At 40.6% G+C, this 27363-nt stretch overlaps 1 protein-coding gene across 3 annotated transcripts in view; it reads left to right on the top strand.

Annotated features, from left to right (window-relative positions):
• SUPT3H (SPT3 homolog, SAGA and STAGA complex component) overlaps nt 1–27363 on the top strand; it is a 263386-nt gene that overhangs the window by 62509 nt on the left and 173514 nt on the right. The window contains exon 2 of one of the 3 annotated variants that reach the window (XM_070956657.1): nt 19174–19254. The exons of the other annotated variants lie outside the window; for them this stretch is intronic. The gene's annotated coding sequence lies outside the window, so the exon portion shown is untranslated. The remainder of the gene's footprint in view (nt 1–19173; nt 19255–27363) is intronic. 3 annotated transcript variants of the gene reach the window in all.

The raw sequence follows: 27363 nt of genomic DNA, 5'->3' as shown, positions 1-27363 counted from the left end.
TTGCACCCCGAGGCTAGTTGTTCAACCTCCCGTCTGTATGCGGATTCGTCATTGTCTCGAATGAGACCGATCACTGTTGTGTCATCTGCAAACTTCAGTAGTTTAACAGATGGATCTTTTGAGATGCAGTCATTGGTATATAGAGAGAAATGGAGAGAGCACACAGCCTTATGGGGCCCCTGTGCTAATTGTACAGATATCTGGTGTGATTCTGCTTAGCTTCACCTGCTGCTTCCTGTCTGTTAGGAAGCTTATGATCCATTTACAAGTGTGTTCAGGTACCGCTAGCTGGTTTAGCTTAGTTAGAAGAATGTCTGGAGTGATGGTGTTGAATGCTGAACTAATGTCTACAAAGAGGACCCTTGCATAGGACTTTGGAGATTTAAGATGTTGTAGGATGTAGTGCAAAGCCATATTAACAGCCTCATCTGTTGATCTGTTTGCTCGGTATGGAAATTGCAGGGAGTCTAACAGCGGATCCGTGATGGTTTTCAAGTGAGACAGCACTAACCTTTCAAAGATTTTCATAACCACGGATGTTAGAGCAACTGGTCTGTAGTCATTCAGTTCTTTGATGCTGGGCTTCGTCGGCACTGGGATGATAGTAGAGCGTTTGAAGCAAGAAGGAACATAGCACATCTCTAGCGATTTATTGAAGATACGGGTGAAGATGGGCGCCAATTGGTCAGCACAGACTTTTAAGCAAGAAGGAGTTATCTTGTTTGGGCCTGGAGCTTTTCCTGGCTTTTGTCTGTGAAATAGGTCTTGCACTTCCTTTTCTGTGATCACTGGGGTTTCATGTTTTATTTATATTTGTTAAAAATGAAGAATAAAGTCATAATCTTATATTAATTTATAAAGGATTTATCTTGGAAATAAAGAGATGGAAAACAGCAATTACATTGATAGAACAGCTCTAATTACGAAGTGGAGAAGGAGATTGAACTTTGGCTAGGTGATGAAAATATGATTTATGAATTTTGGGGAGGATATATTAATGTGGTGCCAAAATTTTCTTTGCTGTCTTTTTTGGCAATTTGGAGAGATGAGTGGGGGAGTTGAAGAATAGGAAAGGAAAACACTTTTAGCAAAGTTTCTGAAGTAAGGTTTGAGGTCCTTCACTTAGTTTATTCAAAAGACAAAATAGCAAAAAAGGATTTTTTTTACAAGATCATTTTTAAAAAGGCTGTACATGCATGTATTTTTAACAGCATTGTGTACCTTTGTGTGAAAGATATGCAGTGCTGTTAAATGCATATGTATATACAGCCTTCTTTCAGTCCAACATTTCCAAAACTTTGCATACCTTTAGAGTTGAGTGAAAGACATTTTGTGAAGTGGGAGGGAATGAACAAAAACATCCACCTCAACACCTGAACTTTCTACCAGTCTACCATATGTCAAATCTGCGCCTCCAGTGGAAGTAGGTCAAGAAATTTCTGGAAGGAAATTACTGGATCATCCTTGAAATGGTCAGTTCTGCTTAGTTTAGCTCTTATTTAAAATATTTATTAACTGCCTGATTCTAGAGGCTCTGGGAAGTATACAAGGTACACTTTTGTGCATGCATAGTATTCTTTATTATTCTTCCTGTATTTTGAGTAGGAAGTTGGACTATTTTGTAAAATAGAAGTAGCCTATAAATATTTTAAAGGGTATTATTTTTCTAAACATTTAGCCAAAAAGAGAGAAACTTTATAGCTGTTTTAATTTTGCACAGATAAATAAAATACTTTTTTCCATAGCCATTATAATGTTTACCTTTGCTATCACATCATTCAAATGAAGTACAAGTAGTCATCAAATTACGACCATAATGGAGCCTTCCCAATAGAGTTTGAAATCAGGGTGGCTGTTAAGTGAACTGCCTCACTTAATGACCCCCTATCCCCGCTCTCCCAAATGCATTTGTTAAACATGTGGGTCATTAAGTGGAGCATGGGTTGCCTCAGGGTCGGTGGAAACCCGGGGTGACCTAGTGCAGGAAGAAACTTGCCTGCCTCTGGCCTTTGAAGGCCTCCTCCCACCCCCTGAGATACCCCATGATCTACTTTCTGCCCCTTGGATCCCGACAGCCCCTTAAGACTTCTCCCCACCCTGTCACAATCACACACTTAACCTTTCAAAGATCTTCAGAACTTAGGAGGTTGGGGTAGGGAAGGAGTACAGTCTGCTGCATTGTTGGGCCACTTGGTACAATTCCATAAATAACACTGGCAAAGCTAATGCCAGTGTTACTGAGGAAAAAATGCTCTCTTGGTTTTCCATTCCTCACTAACACTGATGGAGCTAAGGCTAATGTCAGTGAGGGAAAAAAAAACCTGGAGAGGATTTCTTTCTTCGCTAATATCTATGGAGATTCTCAGTCATACAGGTCATCGTTAATCTGGGTGTTTTTCAAGAGGCAATGGGACTTTCTTGTTTTTCTTTGAAGATGTTTCACTTCTCCTCTAAGAAGCTTCTTCAGCTTCTTCACTAATGCTAGCCTTAGCTTCTCCAGTGTTATTTTTTCACTCAGAAAAAGACAGCTGCTTATGGTATTGTGCCATGTGGCCCAGAAATATAGTGGCCTGTCCTCCTTCCCTTCCCCAACCTCTTTAGCTCTGGAAATCTTCGAAAGGTGAGTAATTGATGACCAAGTTGAGGAGGAGCATGTGGAACCTGATGGGTTGCAAAACAGGCTCAGTGCCTGTGGAGACCTGATAGAGCAGGATGGGGGAGAAGGATGGGATGGCATGCTTCTGGGTCTCTGCCATCAGTCGTAAGGGCAAATGACCATAGGAATGCTGCAGTAGGCATAACCTCGAGACTGAGTTATAAATACCATTTGGAGGGTCTGTTGCAAGTTCGAATTGTTGCTAAGTGATTGGTTGTAAGTGAAGGACTACCTGTAAATAAGATATACTTTTCATTTGTGTATTTAAATGTTTATAGGTTACATCAGTGGTGGAATTGAAAAATTTAACAACCGGTTCGCTGCCCAGTTGCTGGGGGGGCATGGCCTACTCGGCTTCCTCCAGAATGGGGGGGTGGTGGTCATGCATTTTCACCCTCCCGAGCCTCAGGAGGCTTTCCTTGAGCCTCCTGGAGGGTAAAAACGGCCTCCTCGGGCACTGGAGGCAGGAAACAGGCCCTTTTCCAGACTTCTGGTACTTCCAGTAGGCCCGTTTTTCACCCTCTGAGGCTTCAAAGGCTTTCCTCGAGCCTCCAGGAGGGTGAAAACGGCCTTCCCCAGGTACCGGAAGCCCTCCGGAGAGCAGACACGGGCATGTTTCCGGACATCTAGTAGGCCCATTTTCACTCTCCCGGAGCCTGTACTTACCTCCCATCCAAAATGGGCTGCATGGAGACTCTTGGGAGGCGGGATGGAGTGGGCGGGGTCAGCCACTCCTTGGAACAACCGGTTCGGCAAACCAGATTAAAATTAATATCCGGTTCACCCGAAACAGTTAGAACCGGCTTAATCCCACCCCTGGGTTACATTGACTTTGAAAACTATATCAAAAAGTTTGTGTATAAAGTTGTCACTAAGGAATTTGGAACATAATATTTATATTAGTTCTAAAAAGTCTTAATCATAGTTCTGATTTATAAGATCATGTATATCTTTATCATGTCTCTGATTTAGATGTGGAAAATTGTCGTAAAAGTTGAAAAGCTGGTTTAAGTTAATTTAGTTATCAATCTTTTCCTCTCTCTGACACATATTTATAGTCAGATGTTCCTTAGTGGTATTTCCTCTGAAATTTTTAAATTTTACTTTCCTTTTCAATAGGTAAATGTATAGCCTTTTTGCTTATTTAGAACATATGAGTCAGCAGATTATTAAATGGTATTGTATTTTACTTAGTTTTTATTTCCTTTTTATAAAAATGTTTCTATTAAGTGTTTTCTTTAGCTTCATATCACAGATAAATAAAATTCTCAGGGTCAAAATTTCACTTTGTGGAGTGTATCTCATATGCAAACACAATAAGTAGAAGTTTATATCTGTTTCTTATGGAACTTGGCAATGCTAGGATACATAAATCCATAAAATTATTGCTATAAGAGCAGACAATATGCACCTCAGTTTTAATTATGCCATATATAACTCTATATTTAGTTTTTGAAATTGTTTAAAATTATTTGTGTTCAATTTAACAAATTGGAGGATTTTTAATTCCAAACTTCATCTTCTTTTCCAAAGGAAAAGGTCTTTATTGCAGTTGCACATGCATAAATTGATCTTCAAAAAATTTCTACATTTGAGAAAGTGTTTGGTGGGAGTCCACTAGATGTGGATTTTACAATTCCTTTTCAGCAATAGTACAAGTAGTCAACTTGTAATTGTTCTTTTAACAGTAGTCTGAAATTAAGACAATTTTGGAAAAAGGTCATATGACTTGTCCTAGAAGTTACGATTGATGCACCACCCCTATGGTCTCAAAACTCTCATTTGGGTGCTTGGCAATAGACTTGTATTTATGACATTTGCAGCATCTTGTCATTATTCACAACTTGTGATCTACTGAGCTGTTCTGAGAAGCAAATTCAGTTGGGGAAGCCAGACTGAGATTTTGCAACCATGTGATTTGTTTAATGATCATAGTAAAAATGGTCATAAAAGAGACTTCCGCTTGGCTCCGCAAGCTTTGAAGACGCTCCTTTATGAGCGCCCGTTTCCTGGTTCCGTAAAAGCCCCAGAACAGCCGAAAAACTGCTGTCTGGAGGCTTGGAATCCTCTCCCCGGGCAAAGGGGAGAGAGAAGAGTCGACAGGCGGAGGTAGAGCCCCCCAAGTGCGCTAGGAGAAATCCTGGGGCACAAAGGGTGTGGACTCCCTATTGAAGCCTGTCAAACTGCTCCGGACCAGGAACGACTCCGCGAAAGCGGAGCTAGAAGCTGCGACCAAAATCTGCTGAAAATCAACGAGGGGACTTTTAACATCTGTACTTTGATTGCAGACAGAGCAAATCAGGAGAAAACAAAAGGTACTTGCAAGTAACACTTTAACTCCGCTTTAAAATGCAGAAAATGGCGCCTGAGGGCGGGAAGAGGAAACTACCAGGGAAAGTGCTTGTTAAGCCTTGTTAAAGTTTGCTACAGTGATACAGTACTGGATTACATGCTAAGGGAAAGTTTTAAAGGGGAAGCGTCCATGGAAAGAATTTGGTATTGAGGAAAAGAATTTGGTACTGACTTTAACTAAAATCTGGTTTTTATACTCTGTGGAAAAGAGTTGAATTGTTGTCCAGATAGCTGGATGAATACAAAGTGGCTGAAATATGGCTGACAATAGGGCTGATGAATCAGCAAATTTCCAAGCCGTGACAGTCCAGGCTTTTCAAGAACTTTTAGAGTCTTTTACTTCAGCCCTGTTGAATACAATTGAAAGGGCTTTTTCAAAAAACAGCTTGGGAAAATATAAGCAGTTGTTAGCGGGACAGCAGGAAATTATTCAGAAGAATTTGTTTTTGGAAGATCAGAAGATGGACAGGATTAAGAGACTGGCTGGCACAGTTGAAACAAAGATTTTGGTGGACGTTTCCATTCAAATAACAGAAAAGCAACAAATAGTTTCTTTATTGCAAGCTGACAATCTTTATGGCAACAAATTTTGGCTATATGGACAAAGAAATGGACTGAATGATTATACAAGCAAGAAGAGACGAACTGGGGAATTCAAGTTAGAAAACGTGATCTCAAGAAGAGAGCGAGTATTTCAGAAACATCAACCTCAAATCACCATTTTAAAAGTTTCAAAAATAAAACTGGGGGGGGCTGTTGAAAGAATTTATAAAAAAAAAAGTGAATCCAGTAATGTGGTGATTCACTTTATGACCACATTCTGATCCCAGATGTGGTTTTAAATCAAAGACTACCTGTAATGCTACTGCATTCTTTTTTCTCATGAGTGATAAGGAAAAAAATATTTTTTTTATCCCATTGCCCCATTTTTTTCTCTGGGGCTTTAGAAATCTGTTAAAACAGAGGTTCCCGGGGCCACGGACTGGTCCTGGTCCCTGGCCCGTTAGGAACTGGGCCGCACAACTGGAGGTGATCTGCAGGCAAGTGAAACTGGGCATGTGCAAGATCTAGGTTACACCCCGATCCACAGAAATATGATCTTCTAAAAAACCGGTCCCTACCCCAAAAAATGTTGGGGACCGCCGTGTTAAAACATTTCATGTTTTTCCTCAGTCATCGTTCTAGTGTATCTGGCTAGACAATTAGAGTACCTTTGTCCATTATCATAAAAAAGAACATTTAGTGGATTCTTATTCACTATAGTATACACTATACTATAATCTCAGTTTTATCAGTTCAGCAATCTTGTAGCCTAAAATCACTAAGAGAAAGTGACTGACCTAAAGTCATCTACTGAATTCTTTAATTACATTATCAGCACAAAATTAAGTAGTAACTTTCTTTAATAAAAAAGAACATGAACATTACTAATAAGGAATATGAACCTTTGACTAAATACTACATTACATTAACAGTAACCATCAACATGCAAAAGTGCCCCTATTTTCTGTTGTGGTAGAAAAGGAATTAACTGCAACGGAAATAGGAACTAGTTCCTATTTCCATATTATGTTGAATTGAAATGGATCCATTAGGCAGGGTTTAAAACATGCACTGGGCAGAGTTAAGGTCAGCAGGGTGCATACTACTATAAATCATCTGTGTAATTTAACATATTCTTTAAATTGACTTTTTGATGGATTCTGGATTGTTCAAATCCATAGTCAAGTCTTTCCTAGAAAGGCTAAAGCCAGCAAGGCTGGAAGTAGAAAGTTTAAGATCAGACGAAATTTTTATGGAACAAGTGCCTTCAAAATTCAGTTCTGAGAAATGGGAGGCAAGAAGTTTGTAACCTCTTAAGGCTAGTTAAGAAGACACAGGGTTGAAACCTTGGAGCTGATTGGCTAGATTTCTAAGTTTCATAGTAGCTGATATTCTTCTTTATAAGGAATTTTATGCATTTGCAACAAAAATTAACCACTTGAGCCTCATCCTTAAAGCCTTTTGGCCAGTCTGTTTGTTCTTAAAGAGCGTTATTAACATGTGCTTGCAGAAGCTTTGGCATCTCACATGACTTCTCCAGCCAGTTTTTGTTGCTGTTTTGGATGGAGTACATTCATAATAGATTTCCACATTAATAATAATAATAATAATAATAATAATAATAATAATAATAATAATAATAATAATAAATTTTATTTCTATACCGCCCTTCTCCCGAAGGACTCAGGGCGGTGTACAGCCAATTTAAAAACACAAGACAAAACAATGATTAAAAATTAAAATAATTAGATAGATTTGGCCTGGTTTAAAACCCCGAAAATTTAAAATACGCCAATTTAAAATTATTATGTTGATAGCCCGGCCTGGTGGAACAACAGGGTCTTCAGTGTGCAGCGAAACACCCGGAGGTCGGAGATCTTACGTATTTCTGGGGGCAGTTCATTCCACAGGGCTGGGGCTCCCACAGAGAAGGCCCTACCCCTGGGTGTCGCCAGCCGACATAACTTGGCTGATGGCACCCTGAGGAGACCCTCTCTGTGGGAGCGAACTGGCTGGTGGGAGGCTATTGGTGGCAGAAGTCGGTCTCGGAGGTACCCGGGTCCTGTGCCATGGAGCGCTTTAAAGGTGATGACCAACACCTTGAATCGCACCTGGAAGACCACTGGGAGCCAGTGCAGCTCGCGCAGGAGGGGTGTCACGCGGGCACAATGAGTTGCACCCATAACCACCCGCGTGGCCACATTCTGGACCAGTTGGAGCCTCCGAATGCTCTTCAAGGGGAGCCCCATGTAGAGAGCATTACAATAGTCCAGCTGGGAGGTGACAAGGGCGTGAGTGACCGTGCGCAAGGCGTCCTGGTCCAGAAAGGGCTGCAACTGGCGAATCAGACGAACCTGATAAAAGGCCCTCTGGCCACGGCCGTCATATGCTCTTCTAAAGACACCCGTGCATCCAGGAGGACACCCAGATTGCGAGCCCTCCCTGTGGGGGGCAAAGATTCACCCCCAATAGTCAGCTATGGCACCTGCTGACTATAACGGGATGCCGGCAGCCACAGCCACTCGGTCTTGGAGGGGTTGAGTCTGAGCCTGTTCCTCCCCATCCAGACCTGCACGGCCTCCAGGCAGCGAGAAATCACATCAAGGGCATCGTTGGGGTGGTCTGGGGTGGAGATGTACAGCTGAGTATCATCAGTGTACAGATGACACTTCACCCCAAAACCACGGATGATCTCACCCAGCGGCTTCACATAAATGTTGAACAGAAGGGGCGAGAGGACCGACCCTTGTGGCACTCCCCATGCGAGGTGCCTCGAGGTCGACCTCTGCCCCCCTGCCAACACAAACTGCGAGTGGTCGGAGAGGAAGGAGGAGAACCACTGCAGAACGGTGCCCCCTATTCCTAACCCTCTCAACCGCTGCAGCATGATACCATGGTTGATGGTATCAAAAGCCGCTGAGAGATCTAATAGGACTAGGACAGAGGAGCAACCCCTGTCCCGAGCCCTCCAGAGATCATTCACCAACGCAACCAATGCCGTTTCTGTGCTGTACCCCTGTCTGAAGCCCGACTGGTACAGGTCTAGATAGATAGCTTCATCCAGGTGCCTGGGCAGTTGTCGTGCCACCACACTCTCAACAACCTTCGCCACAAAACGAAGGTTGGAGACCGGACGGTAGTTGGCTAATTCAGCCGGGTCCAGGGAAGGCTTCTTGAGGGGCCTCACCACCGCCTCTTTCAAGGCGGCGGGAAAGGCACCCTCACTCAGAGAAGCAGTTATAATCCCCTGGAGCCAGCCTCGTGTAACCTCCCGGGAGGCCAGTACCAACCCGGAGGGACACGGGTCCAATAAACATGTGGCAGCACTAATCCTACCCAGACATATCCTATGTCCACATCCTCGGGAGCCACAGGATCAAACTCCTCCCAGGTAATGTTCTCAAGACCTACCCTCGTCTCCTCCCCCGGACTCACCCAGTTGGAGTCCAAGCCTTCCCGAATCCGAGCGACTTTATCATGCAGGAATTGCACACAATCTTCAGCTCGACCCTGCAAGGGATCTTCCCGCACTCCCTCCCGAAGAAGGGAGTGGGTCACCCTAAACAGGGAGGCTGGGCGGTTCTCTGCAGATGCGATAAGAGCGGAAAAATGGTTAGATTTTGCCGCTTTTATCGCCACTAGGGAGGTCTTGATATAAGACCTTACCTGTGTCCGGTTGGAATCGGAATGACTAGTCCTCCAAATGCTCTCTAGGTGTTTTTTCCAACGCTTCATCTCTCTCAGCTCCTCAGAGAACCAAGGAGCCAATTGAGATCGGCATCAAGTCAGAGGCCACAAAGGCACGATACGATCCAAAGCTCCAGCGGCCGCACTCTCCCAGGTGGCCACCAGCTCTTCAGTCGAGTCGTGTGTCAGAGTCTCAGGAAACGTCCCAAGCTCCGTCAGGAACCTTTCGGGATCCATCAGGCGCCTGGGACAGAACCATCTGATCGGTTCCGTCTCCCTGAGGCAGGGGGAAGCGGTAGGAAAGTCCAAGCGAAGGAGCGAATGATCTGTCCATGACAAGGACAGACAAGGACATTTGAAGAATTCCAGAACCCATATATATAAAATATATAAAATATTATTATTAATGCTACTATTCTGATAGATACTAGACCAGGGGTATCAAACTCGTGTCACATGCTGGCCACGCCTCCCCCCATTTTAGCGAAGGGGAAAAATGATATCACGTAACGACAACCTGACGACGTGAGTTTGACACCCCTGTACTAGACCGTCACTAGAAGGGGGTGAACTTCTAATGTATTTTTCAATATTGTACTTTTCTGTGGGAGACAGGTTCAGATTTAACACAGTTCAAATTTTTGACAAATACTTCCTCCTATGGTATTGGAGATTATTTATATTTTAATATCAAAGTGTCATTTATTTGGATTTAGAGATTAAGGCCAGGGATAGGGGCAATAGTGGTACAAATTTGCTCTCCCCCCTTTATCTTAAAGGGTCCCATTCCATTTTAGATCTGATGGGATTTGTGTTCCTTAAAATATTTTTTTAGTGATGTATACGTTTCAGCTTGTTAAATTCATATTGTGAAGCTAGTGTTGTTTCCCAAGCCTCGGGGATATCCTGACTCTGTAATTAGAGGTTTATGTACCAGTTATGCAGACGTGATTATTACCAATAGTATGAATAATTGCACCACTTGGCTGGCTTGTGGTCAGGTACTGTCTAGTTACCTAGATGTGGAGCACTTGCAATTAAAAACAAAACATCAAAATATGAAGCTATTGCTAAAATACCTTTAAGGACTTACTTCTGAGCAAATGTGATTTCTGTCTTCTTAAATGTGCACAGTGATGAAATTTAACTGATAAGCAAATCCTCTAAAGTTAAAAACTAAAAGAAATTTGCTGGTTACTGTAAGAAGATAATAGGCAAAAAAATATTACACAACTTCATTGTTAATGTAACTGTTTCCCACCCTGTCTAGAAATGTTAATTCCTTGACAGAGAATGCAAACAGTGTGCACTGCTTTCAAACTCTATTGTTTAGATCAAAGGGAATGCTTAATATCATATATGTCCTTATAGACATCTTTCTAGACAAGTATTACATGCTTCCCAGTTAGGATGGGGTTTACTGGATACTCAATTCAAAATATGCACCCATTACATTTCTCCTTGATTTATAAATCCAGTTAAAAGTTGGTGATGTAATTTATTTTTAAAAAGCAACGTGAGAGTGGAAGCATTTTCTCATAAAGAAAGGCGTATTGAAATCTTATTGTCAACACATAAACTGACAATATTATTCCCAAATAATATATTCTTCTTTGTTTTAATTTGAAATTAATTAGTGTTGTATTGCAATAAGCTAATATGTGGGCTTGTTTGTTCTGGTTTAGCACATTGTGTGAATGCAGCAGTTGTGGCCTGTAACATTTATGTATAATAACATTTATAAAGTAAAGTGTATCGTTTATGGCTCGACATAGTGGTTTCTTAAACTTTATGATCCAAATGCTCTTTTTCCAAGTTCTGAATAATGCCATTATCCCTACCACAAACAATACAAAATACCAAGACTGTTGTTTTATATAAGTGTCTTGGCAGCACCAAGACATAAGAACAAATTACAAATTGCTTCTTTATCCTCAGGATATGCTCAGACTACCCCCAGTTTGAGCCCCACTGGCTTAGCACTACGTATGAATGTAGTCACTGTGGTTTATTCAGTTCAATAAACCTTGTTTTAGTATACTGTACCTGCATTGTTTTTGTAAGTTCTCACTAACATTATAATTCCAATTTGAATGGGTGTTAGCATTTACCTGTCATCCTACTGCCATTTACTCATCACCTTCAACAGAATAGCAAATCAAAATGCCTTTTACCTTAGTTCAGAATAGAACACATTTCCAAGATACTGTAGTTTTAATGTAAAAATAATATAATTGTCAAAACAAAAATATTTAATTTCCATAGAACAAGAAGGAATAATGACCATTTTATTATTTACTAGCTGGATAACCATGCTTCGATATGAAACTGTGTGATCAGGCTTGATAAATCGACACTTACAGCTTGAAAATTAATGAATTGTTATGATCGGCCTCTCCTCTCCATTTCTCTCCCTCAGCCTTGCCCCACAGAACTCTATCCTATTGTATCCCCCTTCTCTCCCTCAGCCTTGCCCCACAGAAGCCTCCCTATTCTACCTTCTTCTCTCTCTCAGCCTTGTCCCACAGAAGCCTCCCCTATCCTATCCCCTTCTCTCCCTCAACCTTGCCCCACAGAAGCCTCCCCTATCCTATCCCCTTCTCTCCCTCAGCCTTGCCCCACAGAAGCTTTCCCTATCCTATCTCCTGGTTGCTGCTGTGAAAGTAAAACTGAAAGTGAAACTTCTCTCCTGTGCTTGTGTTTTGCATTTGGAACAGATTTCTTTTCAGGTGGGGAGGGGGAGTAGAACACCTTAGGATCAGAGTGTGTTAATCATAATATAGGAAATACTAATGCTCTGATGGCCATTTTGAAAAATCCTTTCTTAGTGAGCACCTAGAAAGCCAAGAGGAAGATATGTGGCAAATTTCAAGTTTGTAGGCTTTACGGTTCTGGAGATTTCGTGATTACGGCATGAGTGGTTTTCGCTTTTATATATATAGATAACGGTGGTGGGGCAGGGGGTAAGGATAGGGTCTTTATGCAGAAGGTGTCAACTATGCTCTTAATCAATGAAAAAGATTAAGAGGGATGAATGGTCATAAATTGAGGACTACATGTAGAATATTTAGGACTTTATAACTTTAGTTTATAATGCCTCCTATGTCAAATATATGACTAGTCAGCTCAAAACAATTAAAAACAGCATAAAACATCAAAACAAGACAAGACAATCACAAATAAGTAAAATAAAACTACACAAAAATTAAATGATAAAATCAATATAAAAACTTTCAAAAACCATGCAACAAAATCCATAGATAAGGTATTCTAATATCCATCAATAACAATCAGTATAATTGCTACTCCCGGGTTCCTGTGCTCAATGGCAAGGCCAATTTTTTAGGGTTTTATAGAAGGTTAGCAGGGTTGGGCTAATCTGATCTCAAAGAAGGGTGCTAGCCATAGTCAAAAAGGCTTATATTCTGGGTCCTGCCAGATGACCCAGGGCTTGCCTCTCTTGCGGCACATAATGGGACAGGTAAGATGATTGGACAGAGACAGTTCCTCAAATATTTGGGTCTTGTGTTGTAACTTGGAAACATAGCAACCAAAGATGGGCAGAATTTAGGTTTGTTAAAACATGCAGAAAATTGAGAACTTAAAAGGCAAAAAATTCAAAACCTAGGATTAGAGGTCATCCCAGGAAAGCTGGTTGGAAGGAGATTTAGAACACATGAAAAGGAGTATAATCAACATGTGGAATTCATTATTGCAAGATGTAATAATGGCCACTAAAATAGAAGTGTTAAAATAGAACTGGATGAATTTATGGAGGATAGGTCTGTGACAGTTAATTATTATTGAATGTTCAATGTTATCTCTTGATTTGAAACACTTTTGGGTAAGGGGTATGTCTCTATGTTTTGCTAGTCAGTAACCCAAAGACATTGCATAAAACCAATGCTTGCTTAAATAGGTGTTTGCCTGATCCATCTTTTTTTCTTAAAAGAATCAGAACACTTTCAGAACAAATTCCTAGACATGCAAATTTCAGGCTAAGCAAAGGCACATCCATATAATATTAGGTTAATATATTGCTTGCGAGTAAGGAGAAAAAAAAAAGAGAAGAGGAGGAAAAGAAAAAGAGAGACATGTAAAGCTGCCCAATATATGTATGGCATTTTATAATGACTGTTAAGATAACAGAAGGCTATAAAGACGGCTGTCCTCCTAATCAAAAAGATAGTTCTTATGGTAATGATGGAATTTACATATTCTTGAGGAACTGTGATTTCAAATGTCAAGGTTGATATAAATAGGAAACAGGTTAAGATTTATAATATGTCTCTTATAATCAGGATCTGTAATCCAGCTGCTGTATTTTGTAGCAATTGAAATGGTTGGATGTGTTATACAGCCAGCCCATATTATGCCATGCTCTTTAAGAAAGGTTACAGCTGCTTAATATTAGCTTAAGCTATGGAGGAGTGTTTTTGGATACAGCTGCTACCTAATTAAGCAGGAACAACTGTAGATCCAGTAAGTTGTTCCTTTCTTCCAATCAAGGGAAGTACATATTCTATTATTTAAAGTTCAGTTAATTAATACATTAACATTTCTTTGTATTATTAAAGTTTTGTCCGTTGTCCCAAAATTTCAAATGTAATAGAGCTCTGTGATAATATTATGCCTGAATAACTGAGTAGCCTCTTTCTGCAGATATCCAACAAATATCCTTGAGATTAAAAAACAGTGGAGACATCCTAGGAATGGATTCTCCCAATTGTAGAACAAAGAAGACGGGGTTACCCTATTCTCCAAAGCACCTGAAGGCAGGAAAAGAAGCAATGGATGGAAATTAATCAAAGAGAGAACCAATCTAGAACTAAGGAGAAATGTCCTGTCAGTTAAACTATCAATGAAACGAATTGCCTCCAGAAGTTGTGGGTACTCCAACACTGGAGGTTTGTAAGAAGAGATTGGATGACTATTTGTCTGAACTGCTATACGGTTTTCTGCTTGAGAAGGGGTTGAACTACTAGAAGACCTCCAGGGTCCTTTATAACTCTTGTTATTTTATTATTCTGCTTTTTGGAAAAAATAAAGTATAATTAAAGATATAAAAATTAAAATATTTGCTGTAGTAATCAACACCTCCTATACAAATTATTACCTGATTTTCCATTCTGTTTTTAAAACATTTGGATAATGTTTTAGATAATATTTTATTTTTTATTTCATTGTTTAATTCTCTGTTTTCTTAATTCAGAGAAAAGGAAATCATGAAATATTCATAATGCATGGTTGGTATTCAGTCTTTTCTAAACCTGCAGCTTATTTATGTTTTATGGTCACACACAATACATTAGATTAAAGACTACAAGGTAAAAGATATTTTTTCCTAAAAGCTATACTTTAAGATATTCAAAATATCAGTACATGTAGTCTTTGGCTTACAACCACAGTTGGGAGCAGAATTTTTGTTTTAAGTTGCTGCAGATGTACATTGAATCATCATGTAATCTGACTCGATTTTACAACCATTTTTATCATGGTTGTAAAGTGAATTCCCTTATCTGTTAAGTAAATGACATGGTAGTTAAGTGAATCCAGGCAAAAAAGGTCAGTTAGTATGATGGTTATGAATGTGAATACAGATGATAAAACTCTCTCTGAGGCCATAGTAATTTTGAACCTGTATTAAACAGTTATAAGTCTGAGGACTTTGTGCAGTATCTGTATGACAAAATCGCTCAGATTCGGGAAGGGCTGGCCTCTGACTGGGTATGTCCGGACGGGATGACTGAGGCAGGTCTTGAGAGTGTTATCTGGGGGGAGTTCGATCCTGTGGCTCCCGAGGACATGGACAGGGTCCTGGGACGGCTGAACGCGACCACATGTTTATTGGACCCGTGTCCCTCCTGGTTGGTACTGGCTTCCCGGGAGGTGACACGAGGCTGGCTCCAGAAGATTGTTAACGCTTCTTTGAGTGAGGGGGTCCTGCCGGCTGCTTTGAAAGAAGCGGTTGTGAAGCCCCTCCTCAAGAAGCCCTCTCTGGATCCAGCTGTTTTGGCTAACTATCGTCCAGTCTCCAACCTTCGCTTCGTTGCGAAGCTTGTTGAGAGTGTGGTAGCGCAACAGCTTCCCCGGTACCTGGATGAAGCTGTCTATCTAGACCCGCTCCAGTCCAGCTTCCGGCCTGGGCACAGCACAGAAACGGCATTGGTCGCGTTGGTGGATGATCTCTGGAGGGCTCGGGATAGGGGTTGCTCCTCTATCCGGGTCCTGTTAGACCTCTCAGCGGCTTTTGATACCATCGACCATGGTATCATGTTGCACCGGTTGAGGGGGTTGGGGGTGGGGGGCACCGTTCTGTGATGGTTCTCCTACCTCTCTGTCCGGTCGCAATCTGTGTTGACAGGGGGGCAGCTGTGGTAGACAGGTAAATCCCATTATCGTTTTAAAGAGACAAAGACCAAAATAATCCTGGAACAAAGTTTATTCTTTGCAAAGGGCCTTTCTCTCTAAAGTAGAGAAAGACGGAAATAAAACAATTTACACGAGTTTTTATAGTCTTCAGGAATATCAGAATACACGTCACTAAAGTACCTTGGGAATCAGTTCCAGATCTTACATAACATCTTATATAACATATGCAGTACATATTCCACCCTGGAAATTCCCCAATTCCCAACAGAAATACCCCTCAAAAACATCAATTCCGTACTTCCTTTAATTAATGAGGACAAGTTAACCCAGGAACATATTTCCTGCAAAACAAACATCCTCTAAAAAACACAGGAATTACACATTTCCTTTCTCATGTTCTTAAATGTCAGCTAAATTATATAATCAGGTTATACAAGGTAAAACAAAACCTTAACATGATTTTAAAATGGCGTAACTCAGGTTATGCTTTTACAGGAATAATTCTTATTTTTCTCACAGCAGCGGTCGACCCTGAGGCACCTTGCTTGTGGGGTTCCACAAGGGTCGGTCCTCTTGCCCCTTCTGTTCAACATTTATGTAAAGCCGCTGGGTGAGATCATCCGTGGCTTTGGGGTGGAGTTCCATCAGCACGCTGATGACACCCAGCTGTACATCTCCACCCCAGGCCACCCCAACGATGCCCTTGAAGTGATGTCCCAGTGCCTGGAGGCCGTGCGGGCATGGATGGGGAGAAACAGGCTCCGACTCAACCCCTCCAAGACTGAGTGGCTGTGGCTTCCAGCGTCCCGATATAGCCAGCTGACGCCATCACTGGCTATTGGGGGCGAATCACTCGCCCCCACGGAGACGGCTCGTAACTTGGTCGTCCTCCTGGACGCACGGGTGTCTTTAGAAGATCATTTGACGGCCGTGGCCAGGGGGGCTTTTTATCAGGTTCGCCTGATACTCCAGTTGCGCCCCTTTCTAGATTGGGACTCTCTACGCACAGTCACTCAGGCACTAGTCACTTCCCGCCTGGACTACTGCAACGCTCTCTACATGGGGCTCCCCCTGGGGTGCACCCGGAGGCTCCAGCCGGTCCAGAACGCGACCGCGCGGGGGATTATGGGGGCGATGAGGCGCTCCCATGTGACACCTCTCCTGCGCGAGCTGTACTTCCTCCCGGTGGTCTTCTGGGTGCGCTTCAAGGTGTTGGTGACCACCTTTTAAGCGCTCCATGGCTTAGGGCCGGGGTACTTACGAGACCGCCTTCTGCCACCAATAGCCTGCCACCGGCCAGTACGCTCGCACAGAGTGGGCCTCCTCAGGGTGCCGTCTGCCAGACAATGTCGGCTGGCGACCCCCAGGGGGAGAGCCTTCTCTGTGACGGCGCCCACCCTCTGGAACAACCTCCCCCCAGAGTTACGTACAATAACAGACCTCCGGATTTTTCGTCGGGCCCTGAAAACCTATTTATTTCAACTAGCTGGGCTGGCTTGAGTTAAATTTTAAATTGATTTTAAATTGGGATGTTTTAATTTACGGCCAAGATATTTAATTATTTTAATACTGTTTTTTAAATTTTGTATGCTCTGTTTTTTACTTTGGCTGTTCACCGCCCTGAGTCCTATTTGGAGAAGGGCGGTATAGAAATGGAAACAAACAAACAAACAAACAAACAAACAAACAAACAAACAAATAAGTCGAGGACTACCTGTAGTACACAATAATATGCAACATAGTATCAACAGAATTCCACACGAAATGCCAGTAAGTGATTCCCCCCCCCCACCTTAAGATAATTATCAATTAGTAGGAGGCGAACAGAGTCTTTGGAATGTCTGTGATAGTTGGACAAAAACGCCCAACCCAAAAAGAATAGATGGGTCAGTGAAGACAATGACCACTTAATTCTCTTTTCCCCAGTGGTGGGGACAAACAAGTTCATGCAGAAGAATAGAGGTAATTGAGTTTTCCTTGTAAAAATGCTGTAGTATCATACCATACTTAGAGTTCTTATATGTTTAGGACATAGGAAGTTAGTAAGATGGGGAACTGCTAAAAATGGTTTGCTAAATAAACCAGAACAATACAATTTGGAATTGAAACTTAAAAATCTTTCTGCAGGTCTAACTCAATGGTATGTTGTTTCTCTCAAATATTGAGCAGAGAGACTCTAGAATTTTAAAAATAATTTAATTCCATTTAAGGCATAATATAAAAGTGATGAGATTAAGACAATAGTTTAGCTAATAAACCCACATTCAAGCTATAGTGGTGATCAGTTTGGATTCTAAATTTAACAGGGAATTGGACACACATTGGAACACATCTAGCAGGGCCCTTAATAATTTCAAAAAGTGACTGTATAACACCATAAATCAGATAGGTCAAGACCTTTGCCCTGAGCTGGAACTTGCTTGTTGCCTCTGGGACTTGCAAAACAGCATGTGTGAGACATTGGGCTTTTATTGTCATAATTGCTATGTAATCTTTCCAAGTGAAACACCAAGATATTTAAAGGATTTAACCTGATTGGTATAGGTGCCATTTATTGGCTAATGAGGGGTTGGGAGGGAGTTTGGTAGTAAAAGGGCTTACACCAATAAATTTATATAGTAGGTACAAAAAATATACATAATGCAATATTATTTTACTACTTTCTGCTATAGACGTGGTGAGTAGAGGGTTCTTGAGAGGCACAATTGACGTACAAATGATTAATTTCAAGGAGTTTCAAAATTAAAATGAGATGATAGTGAACAATTTTTCCCTGAGGTAAATTTAATTAATTTCCCTGAATTAAATGCTATTTTCAAATATACATGGCAACATATGGTTTTCCCAAGAGTGCAGTGTATTTCTCAGCCAACTGTAGGAAGGCTAAGTGTTGATCTACAGTGAAGTTTATTTATTTATTTGGGTTTTTGAGCTGCCAAATCAAGTCCCAAGGTAGAGCTTATCTGACTTTTTAAAAATAACTTCTTTCTAAGATGTTGCTGTGCAACATTCAATCCACTAATAAAGGTGCCCAGTTTTTAACCTATTATACCTGACAAATGATTGGGAGATAGTTTGATGGACATTTTTGTTGCCTCTTTTCAGCAGTGATAACAATGATATATATTTGAACAAGTCTTCCGGTTATTAAAAGTGTACAGTCAATTGATATGAAGAACTTAATTACATCAGTAGAGGGGCCCACCATCAATATTAATGCACAATAATTCTTATGAATTTAAATTGCCTCTACCTTATTTATTTTTTTCTTCAGATAAGATGAAGTGGCAGTTGTAAGTGGCAATTACTATGAATACCACTGAATACAATATGTTCAGTCCGTACACCTGGAGAAATGATACCACAGATATCCTTGAAGACAAGACAGCTAAAACAAAATGCTAAAATGCAGATTTTTTTAAAAAAATTCATTATTTAAGCAATTATTTCCCCCCCCCTTTTTTTTAGCAGAGCCTGTTAGATTTTTCTTTACTTGTGTATGATGCTTGAGAATTACTGACATTTGGTCATCTGTGCACTCTCTTTCTATAATTTTTTTTTAGCTATCAGAGTTTTAACCAAAACATCCTGCATATGGAATATTATTAGGAAGAGTTTTAACGAAAACATCCTACATATTACAGGTAAATATTAATGACTGAAAATTACTAATTACTGCATTAGTGGATGGTCCATTGTGCAGATTAAGTCTGCAATCCCAATTGATTTGTTTAAACTAGTAAATGAATGTTTGCTATCCAATTAGGCCACCTGATAATTCTATCCTTTACTAGAGGATCCTTATCCCAACTTTCAGGTTTTTGGTTACAGGTAGGGAAGGTTACTGTTAATTTTATAATTAACAGAAGATAGATTGCTATCAACTGTAAAAGAAACTGCATTGAAATCAAGGAAGATGAATGTTTTTTTTTTAAGTCAAGGGTACTGGAACATGCATGCTCCCATAGACAGTGATTAGTTTATCCTGATTCAGTAGACTTCCAGCTTCTTGCTACCTCAAGATCCACTAGATTATTTGAATAAAATTTATTCAAATACAGGTAGTCCTCAATTTACAACCGAAAATCTAGACAATCATAAGGTGGAAAGCAAGAATATTTTCTGTAGAATTTGATTGCCATCTAGCAGTTATCTGGATTTCTGCAGTTTACTTTTGTTATCCTGTGTTAATCTCACATTTGTGATTACAGAGGACTATATGGATAGAGATTTCTGTTCATATGGCCCCTTACTGCTATTCTTGAACATAAATATATATGCAAAAATTATGCAAGACTGGACAATATATGTCAGTTCTCTCCCCACCCCCCCAGTAAATGAGTAATTGTGTTGCTTTTAATACGCCTTTCCATCCTTGAATATATTAAAAATGAATTACAAAAAGAAGTGTAGGCTGTTATAAGGTGTGGTTATTACATTGGCTATAAGGTAGAGATTTCAATAGATTGTTGAGAAACTCTAACACATTCTGTTTGTTGTTCCTATTTTCATCTTTAAAGACATGCCATTTCTTAAGAATCCCTTCAAAACCACAAGTAAGCACAAAATATATAGTTATTACCACAGTGGAACTCCTTGGATTGAAGCCCTGTGAGATTTTGTTCAAAAGACTTTCAGCATATATTAAGGGTAGGGTGTAATTTTATCATAAATTGATTTTTGTGATATTTAAGTGATCCAGAAATAAACATTTTCTGAAAATGTTTCTTCTTTTGGTTTTCCATGGAAATATTTTCTAGGGAATAGTAAGGGAAAAGTCTCCTTCAAGTCGAGCTTGACTCCTGGTGACTTAATGGAGACAGCCGTGCAGTTTTCCTGGCAACTCTGTAGAATGGGTTTGCCACTGCTTTTCTTCCAGTAGATCATTGTGCACTACTCCTGAATTATTTAAAATGTTAGCCTTTACTATTCCCTAAAATTTAGTTTAAAATTATACAATTTCTCTTCTCCCTTAGTATCTATAATATCTGCTTTTTCCCTTGTATTATTTAAGCACCATATAGAGTAAAGATATAATCAGATCCATATCCATAGAATTTGAATCTCTCTTGGATGGCAATTTTAGATTTATGAGCAATGTATTAATCAGGGCTTCATATTAGTGAGATATGACTTTTTAATTATTTAATATTTAGAAATATTGACTATAACTTCATTAAACATATAGTAATAAAACATACACTAAAGATAGAAACAGAATAAAGCAAAATAACATAAGAGAATAATGAGAGAACAAACATTTTTGAGTTGGTAATAGCATATGTCAAAAGGATGTTGGAACTCCACATGACTACAAACTGAATGAGTAAGTACTGTGACATGACTATTAAAAGGGCAAATACAAGTTTAGACTGCAAAAATAGAATTAGATTCCAAATCGGGGAAAATAACAGTTTCACTATATTCTGAATTATTAGATTTTATTTTTTTAAAAAAATACACCACACTTTTTGGATAGTCCACTACAAAAAGGGTTTAGACAAATTAGAACAATTTCAGACGAAGACAGAATAATCTGGAGAAGGGAGACTAATTCTTCAAGGAGAGATTAGATTAGGCGGCAAGGAGACTAATCAGAGGAGTAGAAAGTAACTTATGAAGAGAGATTGATAAACTATAACTATTTTTTTCCCCTTGAAAACAGAAAATCAATGGGAGATACAATAATATTATAGAATCACAAGGCTGGAAAGGACCTTGGAGCTCTAGTTCAACCTTCTGCACAAGGCAGGAGATCTTGGCTGCCAGGGTTTCCAGGGAGGGCTGAGAAGTCAGCTAGAAGCTCTAAATTAATGGCCTGCTGTCTGATATCAGCTAGAGCAGGGCTGTCAAACTCGTGGTGTCATGTGACGTATCGGGACTTTTTTCCCCTTTGCTAAACCGGGCATCGGTGTGGCCAGCATGTGACACATCGCCCCTTGGGGCGGGAGTTTGACAGCCCTGAGCTAGAGCATATTATTGAACTGTGGTTTTTGTCACTGATAATATCTTGTGCTTCATAGGTAAAGGTAAAGATTCCCCCTTGCACATATATGCTAGTCATTCCCGACTCTAGGGGAAGGTGCTCATCTCCGTTTCAAAGCCGAAGAGCCAGTGCTGTCCGAAGACGTCTCTGTGGTCATGTGGCTGGCATGACTAAATGCCAAAGGTGCACGGAATGCTGTTACCTTCCCACCAAAGGTGGTCCCTATTTTTCTACTTGCATTTTTTACATGCTTTTGAACTGCTAGATTGGCAGAAGCTGGGACAAGTAACGGGAGCTCAACCCGTTATGCGGCACTAGGGATTCAAACCGCTGAACTGCCGACCTTTCGATCGACAAGCTCAGCATCTTAGCCACTGAGCCACCGCATCCCATTTGTGCTTCATATGTTAGCATAAATGTGAAGTTTTTGAAGACTGATTGCTATACATCTATAGTTTGTGTTTTGCCTCAGCCTAAGAAAAGAACAGTCACTTGCTTTGAAATAAGATCATGTTATTACCTTCTGAGTGATAGTTAGTAATATGATTAATATTCCAAGTAATTAATAATTGAAGAAATAATTTTAAATTTAGAAACAATATGCTGGATTTTTTGTACATTTTATTCTTAATGGTTTAGTAATTATCTGACTGGACATTTATCCTTTAATATTAGAATATTAACTTTTAAAATTCTTCTAATTGTATTAATTTTTCAGAATAATATATCTGAATCTGAACGATACATTTTAATATTTTTATAAAAATTATATTTATCTTTCTCTTTCCATATGTGTGGGCAAAAATATGGCTTTAGAATTGTTTTTGAAAGAATATTCTAAATATTTCTATATATGGGTGGTCATTTGCTTGATATTTTGTGGACCACACTCATTGAATCCTATATAACTTTATTTTTTTGAAATATTTTTCTGAAACTAATTGCTCTAATTGTATATAGATTATTATTTTTAGCATAATTTTGTATAGTTAGGATTCTGAAGACATTGTAATACTGTATTCACTTTGTTTGAATGTACAGACAGAATAATTTTTAAATTAGGAAAATATTAACCTCTCATATTTTTCAAATAATAACATTTATGAAGTTTCATTTCTAGTTTTAAAGGGTTTTAAAAATATTTTATATTGAATAAATCAACTGCTGTTTTACTCTTCTCTCTATTTCTATATGTCTATCTATGTGTGTTTTACAACCCAAATTCTATGGATCGTGATAGTTTTATGTACATTTAAACAATGTGGTCTGGTAGATATTAAGGAACATTTGACTTCCCTATTAGATTAATTTAAGATGTTTCATGCTGGCATCGTAAGTTGGCCCATGATGACAATATATACAAAAAATCAGTATAGGTTATCACTACTATACTGAAAGCTTCTATTTCAAAGTACAGTATACTAACATTCATATATTGGTTTTGTTTAAACTTCAAACCTTTCTTTTTTCAGTGTCTTGTCAACTTCATCCAAGCATGACTTTGTTTTTTACTTCCTCAAAGCCTCCCTTTATATATTTGTTTTGTAAATAAAATTTTATTCATTCTTACGACTGAGTCTTAAAGAGTCTTAAGTCTTATTAAGTATGCATTCTTGACCTCATCTCTTCTTGTTTCACCACACATTTCTTAAATAACCCGTTTGTACTATATTAAACTTACTATGTTGTTCCTGACATTAACTTAATTTTCATACATTGTGAAAATTATACATTGTTTATGCTTTTATATCCAGCCATTTATTTCTTTCAGCAAATATTCATTCCTCACAATAGATCAGACTATCTTTCTATCAACATTTATTCATCTCAAAATTGCTCCATTTATTTCCCCAACTTTGGTAATTTTATTATCAAGACACACCAACTAATCTACTTACTCTAATTTTTCAACACTTACAGGTAATTTGCAGTTGCTTGCTCATTTTTTTAAAAAAACATTTCTGTTCCTGTTAAAGGCATTTCTCTTTTCCTTGACAACAGAAATGTCTTGGTCTTTTGTAGATAAAATTTGCAGAGCCATGTTATTCAGTGAATTGTACATTTTACCTAATGTTTGGTCTAGTGGTTATGGCACCAGCCTAGAAAGCCGGAGATCATGAGTTCTAATCTTGCCTTAGTAGTGAAAGCCAGCTGGGTGACCTTGGGCCAATCACACTGTCTCAGCCCAACTCACTCACAGTTGATGTTTGTAGAAAGTAGAAGGAAGGTGTGTTCGATATACTCTCCACCTTGAGTTATTTGTAAAAATGATACAGATGGGATACAAATAAATAAAATTGGATTTTCAACAAACAATCCGACATCACCTGGGTAAACATGTACTCTAATTTTACATATGTATTCTGTATTCTTTTATCAATAATAATGATAATGATAATGAATAATAATAATAATAATAATAATAATAATAATAATAATAATAATAATAATAATAATAATAATTATTATTATTATTATTTTATTTATATACCGCCCTTCTCCTGAAGGACTCGGGGCGGTGTACAGCCAAGATTAAAAACATAAATATACAATATCATAGTTAAAATTAATTAAAATCATTAAATAGTTTTGGCCAAATTTTAAAACCCAATATTAAAACCCAATTTAAAATCATTCAGTTAGACAGCTCCGCCTGTCGGAACACTAGGTTCTTGAGGGCACAGCGAAAGACCCGGAGGTCAGAGATGTTACGAATATCCGGGGGCAATTCATTCCAAAGGGCAAGAGCTCTGATAGAGAAGGCTCTCCTCCTGGGTATCGCCAGCCGACATAACTTGGCCGATGGTACCCTGAGGAGTCCCTCTCTGTGGGAGCGGACTGGTCGGTGGGAGGCTATTGGTGGCAGAAGGTGGTCCCGTAAATATCCTGGTCCTATGCCATGGAACGCTTTAAAGGTGGTGACCAACACCTTGAATTGCACCCGGAAGACCACTGGGAGCCAGTGCAGCTCGCGCAGGAGAGGTGTTACATGGGCGTAACGAGGTGCGCCAATAACCACCCGTGCGGCCGCATTCTGGACCAGTTGGAGCCTCCGAGTGCTCTTCAAGGGGAGCCCCATGTAGAGAGCATTACAATAGTCCAGACGGGAGGTGACGAGGGCGTGAGTGACCGTGCGTAAGGCTTCCCAGTCCAGAAAGGGACGTAACTGGCGGATCAGGCGAACCTGATAAAAAGCCCCCCTGGCTACAGCCATCATATGCTCTTCTAAAGATAGCTGTGAGTCCAGGAGAACACACAGATTGCGAGCCCTCTCTGTGGGGGGCAAAGATTCACCCCCAATAGTCAGCGATGGCACCAGCTGACTATACTGGGACGCCGGAAGCCACAGCCACTCAGTCTTGGAAGGGTTGAGCTTGAGCCTATTTCTCCCCATCCAGACCCACACGGCCTCCAGGCAGCGGGACATCACATCAAGGGCATCATTGGGGTGGTTTGGGGTGGAGATGTACAGCTGGGTGTCATCAGCGTACTGATGGACTCTCACCCCAAAACCATGGATGATCTCACCCAGCCTTCACATAAATGTTGAACAGAAGGGGCGAGAAGACCGACCCTTGTGGAACCCCCCAAGCGAGGCGCCTCGAGGTCAACCTCTGCCCCCCTGCCAACACAAACTGAGCGGTCGGAGAGGTAGGAGGAGAACCACCGTAACACGGTGCCTCCAATTCCTAACCCCCTCAACCGCTGCAGTATGATACCATGGTCAATGGTATCAAAAGCCGCTGAGAGATCTAATAGGATCCTCCAGAGATCATCAACCAACGTGACCAATGCCGTTTCTGTGCTGTACCCCCGCCTGAAGCCCGACTGGTACGGGTCCAGATAAGACAGCTTCCTCCAGGTACTGGGGTAGCTGTCGTGCCACCACACTCTCGACAACCTTTGCCACAAAGCGAAGGTTGGAGACCGAACGGTAGTTTGCTAATACAGCCGGGTCCAGGGATGGCTTCTTGAGGAGGGGCCTCACCACCGCCTCTTTCAAGGCAGTGGGAAAGGCACCCTCACTTAAAGAAGCATTTATAATCCCCTGGAGCCAGCCTCGTGTAACCTCCCAGGAGGCCAGTACCAACCAGGAGGGACACGGGTCCAATAAACATGTGGCAGCACTAAGCCCACCCAGAATCCTGTCCACGTCCTCGGGAGCCACAGGGTCAAACTCTTCCCAGATAATATTCTCAAGACTCACCCCCGTCTCCCTCCCCGGACTCACCCAGTCGGAGTCCAAGCCTTCCCGAATCTGAGCAACTTTATCATGCAGGAATTGCACAAAATCCTCAGCTTGACTCTGCAAGGGATCTTCCTGCACTTCCACCCGATAATGCATATAAATGCATTAAAAAAGCTAAGGTCAGTTAATGAGCTATGATGAACATTCTATTTAATCTGATCCATGATTATTTTTACAATCTATTGGACTTACTCCAAAGAGTAAGAGTATTTAGTAACCAAACTTCAATTTCATATATGGCCAGGTTTCCATAAATTTGCTTCATCATAGGTTTTCTCTGCATCAAGAAATTTACCAGGTTAAAAGATCTTTCTCTTTTTTGTACATTTCTTAATGACATTTCTCCTCCCCCCCCCCCCAAATAAACCTGGCATAAAGCTGTACTGAATTCTCCAGTTCTTCATCATTATTGTCTCTTGTATCCTTTCAATCAGAATTCTGGCAAGCATTTTCTCAAACTGCTTAATTAACTATATCCTTGCAGTTTTGCATTTACTTTTGTTACTCTTCATTTAATGGAATGTAAAACATTTGTCTAGTTATCGAACACAGCTGCATCTTAAGTTGCACACTAATCACTTCATTAGCAAACTATCCAATTTTTAGCATTTTTCCAGTTTAGAACTTCTCTATGTGTGGGTGTTGTGCGGGTATTCATCCTATACCTGAAGCCCCATCATTTCTCCGAGGTGAAGAAACGCCAGTCAGGCTGGGTAATCGGCTCCTTTATCCAGCGATGACCGGGTCTGCACTAATTTGAATAGCTCCGCCCTCTTCTCCAGTGTTTCGACTCGGTCTTTGACTGGATAGTCGTGTCTTCAGCTCTCGCTTGCTGTTTCTACTGAATTCCACCTAATTTCAACTTAACTTCATCTAATTGGTATCTGGCTAAATTTAATCAACTTCTTCCTGGTCGGAGGCTTCCTGAATTGCCGCTAGCCGGGGCTCCGGCTTGGAATCTGTCGGCTGACAGATTCCCTCATTAGCGGTAAATTCCTGCCTCCTTTACTCGGCGCTGCATTTCAAAGGCGATTAGCCCAGCAGCCGCCTTTTGTTTACGATCGGCAAGCTCCCTGAAAAACATCGCAGTAATAGCCTCGAGCTAGCGATTCTGCTTAATTGCTTGCCTGAACGCTGCAGAGAATAAACTTCGGAGCAGAGCCTTCCGTCTGTAAGTTTCTGGGCCGTTTATTTTTGGTGCGCTTGGAACGGCGGCCATTTTAAAGGGGCATAACTTAATTCTGGCTATGGCTGACAAGCAAAGAGGCCGCAATCGCTCTCGTAAGCCCTCCTCCGATCCCCTAGAAGGGCCTTCAAGCCTGGCCATGCCATCAAGGTCTCATAAGGCCAGTAAGACCTCTTCATCCCAGGCCACGCCAGCGTCTTCCAGAGAGGAGCAGCGGCGCCACAAGGCCATGGAGAAGGCCTTTAATAGGGCTTCCTCCAGAACAAGGCCCACTTCACCTGATCGCCTCCCTCCACAGGCCTCATCCTCAGGGCTGGCAGGGCAGGCCTCAT

Source organism: Pituophis catenifer, unplaced genomic scaffold (assembly GCF_029215685.1).
Source record: "Pituophis catenifer annectens isolate HBS135680 unplaced genomic scaffold, rPitCat1.0.hap2 SCAF_1, whole genome shotgun sequence".
Classification (NCBI taxonomy): Eukaryota; Metazoa; Chordata; class Lepidosauria; order Squamata; family Colubridae; genus Pituophis; species Pituophis catenifer.
The sequence above is the reverse complement of the archived record's forward strand: the minus strand, read 5'-3'. Positions and strand labels throughout refer to the sequence as shown.